This window comes from Seriola dumerili, unplaced genomic scaffold (genome assembly GCF_002260705.1).
Source record: "Seriola dumerili isolate Sdu_G_001 unplaced genomic scaffold, Sdu_1.0 BDQW01000018.1, whole genome shotgun sequence".
In the NCBI taxonomy this organism is placed as follows: domain Eukaryota; kingdom Metazoa; phylum Chordata; class Actinopteri; order Carangiformes; family Carangidae; genus Seriola; species Seriola dumerili.
In genome coordinates this window covers 2179203-2183251 of record NW_019174273.1, presented here as the reverse complement: position 1 = coordinate 2183251, position 4049 = coordinate 2179203, and positions in this window count along the sequence as shown.

Sequence of the window (4049 nt, the reverse complement as noted above, 5' to 3'; positions counted from 1 at the left end):
TTGCCTCACAGATATCCATCATACCCCAACCCCCCACCCCCCGACAGTGCAGAGAGAGAAGGCATGCGGAGGGATAAATCCCATCGCTTTCACTGCTGTGAAGCTGCTGCAGCATTCACTCTGTACGGACAGGGAGGCAGAGAGATGTTTGACGGCTTCCTAAATCCTCCAGCTTTTGGGATGTGACTGAAATGTTTGAGTCCAACACAAAAGCATGGGCTGAATAAAAGACTAAAGGCTAAAAGTGAAGGCTTTTGAAATTCAAATAAAAAGCTTCAAGTAGGAAAAGTGACGGAAGTAAGTAAGGAAGATATATTTAATTTAGAAATAAACATATGACTGTTATGAGATGAATCAGGATGATGTGTTTAGTTTCTCCTCTCGCCTCTCCAGCTGCTGTCGCTCGGTCTAATTAGCAGCCTGGTAGGAACCTGTGGGTGCAGCCTTTAAAAGCTCCCCCAGGCGTGACCGAGGGGGGAGCAGGAAGGCATCAGTGCAGCTTGTGGTATCTTTTCTGTTTTGAACGCGTTCTGGTCGTCCAGTTCCTTCGTGGAGCGGATCAAAGTGAAGTTTCCTTTGAGCCTCGGTCGACTCTCGACGCCTTTGAGGTCGTCGCTCTCAGGCAACTGTTTGATTTGATCTTCTGAATGCGATGGTGGATTTAATGGGTCAGAGTTACAAATTGTCAGTGAATGCAACGCCAGCCATTTTTCAAATGTAAAGCTGAAAAACAGACAATGTGGTAATCACGCAGCAGCTGGCCAGATGTGCAGCGGTCAGTTCATCTTTTTATTTCGAACACGCAACCACGAACAGTTTTGAGGAAAGACTGTTCGAAAGTATGCACTGCAATTCCCACAATTCATTGCATCAAGACTCCAAAGATGCACAAAAGACACAAGTCACGGCCTTTTGAATATGTTATTGAAAACACCAGCGTCCGAGCTCTGATATGACTGACAGTATTTTAATCCTCACATGACCAATTCGGTAATTATGCAACCACTTTGATGATGTAAACACACAGGTCATTAAACTTAACATCTCTACCGTTTATCCTGTGTGACTCGAAGACGTGAGAGCAGTCACTCCTCTCCTTTTTTAGATGTGTCTGAGGAACACAGGAAGTCCTGTCTGCTCATCTGATCTGTGGATCTTTTCCACAGTTTGACTGTTTCAAACATATTAAAAACAAAAACAAAATCAACCAACCAAAAGCACCTGGGAGAGCAGAATCCAGGGGGGGGGGCGGGGCTCTGAGAAGTGAAGCTGAACAAAACAAACATCACTTCTGCAAAGATGGGGAAGATGGAGACTGAGTCAGACTGAACCCTGGTCCTCGTCAGGCTTCATCATTAGCTGGAAGTAAACAAACCGATTGTGTTTTTGTCCACGATTCACTCCCTCCTTTCACAGCTGCAGTCGCGCTGTAATCCACACACCTGCTCTGAGATTTTGTTCGTGCGCGCTCACGTCTACACCTGAAGGATCTGCGCCTGCTGTGTTCAGATCTGCCCAAACCAAAATCAACTAGTCTGATTTACCTCAGTATACTGAGGCGTTCACTTACCAAAATCCTCTTTTTGTCCTCCTCAACTTTTTTCCCAGTTGTTGCCATCAGGCTGCATATAACCTGCCCTGACCTTTGACAGGAGGAACTTGTTGGATGTACAACATGTCAGCTGAGAGGGGGATCTGCAGATAGTTTGCAGCCCTCAGAGTTTAAAGACACTTGTCTCTGTCAAACACACGGTGTAAAGAAAGTAACAGAGGTCACGACCTTTAAGACTTCACAGGGTGACAGCTGGCTGTAAACATGGTGCTCTCTGCTGCTGCTGTCTGCATCCACATATCTTCAAAAAGACTTTTTATTTCACATGAAAGAAAGCATGCATGTGAACTGTGACTATTCTATTATTATAACAGGTTGCAGCTGCAGATCATGTGTGTATGTGGATGTTAAACAGTTCTGGTCTTCAATAAAACTCCTCCCTGTGTTTCAGCAGTCTTCAGTCTTCACAAACAGCTGATTATTTCAGGACGGGGTTTTTCCTCCTCTTGTCGTCTTTAGGAGACGTCAGCTCCAGACCTACTCCTGCCTCTGCTCTGACAGCAGCTTTAGGACGCATCATCTGGGTTTTGTCAATGAGATGAAAGAGGGAGGCCTATTAGACTGATGGAAGCTGCTGCAGAGGAAAGCAATTATATGAACTCTCAAGCAGCCTTTTTTAAAGTGTTGCTTAAATTGAGTGGCTGTCATCTAAAGTATAAATCTATATCACACACTCGTTTTTTTGTCTTTTTTTACCTGCATGCGACAGAGGAGCGTCCTCTCTGTTGTTGTTATTGATGGTGTCATGCCGACTGCAGACCGCCGCAGAGAGATTTCGACTCACTGACAGCCTTTAATCACCAAACCCTCAATGAACCGCGCCTCATTAGCGGAGGAGCGTCCTGCTGCACGAGCCATTTACCCTTCAGCTCCAATCAACTTAATTTATAGAGGCTGTTCAACACAGATTTACAGAGAACAATCCACACACAGTGTTGATCAGTACTGACTCCAAAGGCAAGTTTGTTGTGTTTATTGTGTTTGTTTTTATTGTTTGTGGAAGTAAAGTCCAATCTTATTGAAGTTAGTGACAATAGAATGATAAAATCATTTCATTGCAGTTGTAAGTTATTTCTGTAATGGAGATGTAATGTACAGAAGTAAATCTGATAGAGCTGAATTTAATGATGCAGTCAGTGCAGGCCGCCTAATTAAAAATGATAGAATATTGACAAATAGAAGAAGAAATCTGAAAGTCATGGAGCAGGTGGGAAGACGTCAGACAGTGTCCAATTAGTATATAATCATATCGCCTTAAATCTGTACATAAAAGTCTTCTAGAGAGAGAGAGAGAGAGAGAGAGAGAGAGAGTGTGAAATGAGGATCGGATGAAGGCAACAACAACCTGTGGCGCCTGAATCATCATCTCGTAGACCATGTAGTCCAGATAAAGCGAGAGAAGAAAAACTGTTTCTGCTGTTCCGGCCTCACGAGGCCCCTGGATGCAGATTTACTGGGATTAGTTCTGCTCATTCAGAGCTTTATTCTACTTTCTTTTTTTTTATCTTGCAAATACTATCCACACCAGACAAAATATAAGAAATATAATAATTGGTAACAAATTGCAACAAGTATGACTAATGATAAGAAGTGAGGCTGCACAGGCAGAGGCTGATGAAATGTCTTTATTGCACATTGAGTAATGTGAAACCCATTTTACCTAATTTTCTGTCTGATGATGATGATGATGATGATGATGATGATGATGATGATGATGATGATGATTTGCTTCAACAGAAGATCTTCCTGTTTTACTAAAATGGTATATATGATCAGAATTAGAATAGGAATGCTTTATTGATCCCAGGGGGAAATTAGGTTAGAGATAAAATATAATCATAAAATATGAAAATATGTACTTACCTATGTACCTATGTGATAATATATAAATAAAGAAATAAAAATATGTAAGGCTATGAGTGTAAAAAAAACTTATCTCAAAGTGTCATAGCATAAGAACATAATTTAATAAGTATAAATAAATAAATTATCATGTTGTATCCCTTCATAACAAAACACGTGAGAGTAACGAGTAATAAATTGTTTGGTTGCAATAATCTAATCACATGATTAAGAACTGATCAATTAATTAAGCCATTGAGTAGCCTTCAAGGCCAACTGCAGTTGGGGACGGCGTGTGTGTGCAAGTGTGGTCCCGCCCTCTCCATGACGTCACCCACTCTCATCCAACACAGCTGCTCCTTTCCAGTCCTCCGGCAGACCGGAGCGGAGACGGACGCGGCTCCGTCGTGTTGGTGCACCTGTCACCGCTGAAAACTTCTGGGACCGGAACCGAGCTTTTATTTTGACTTATTTTGACTTTTTATCTTTCTGCTCGTTGTTATTTTATTTCAATTATCATTTATCTTGAAGACAAATGACGCGAGAAAATACGAGAGAAGGAGAAAGAAGCTCTCCATCAGCTCTGGTTCACCCT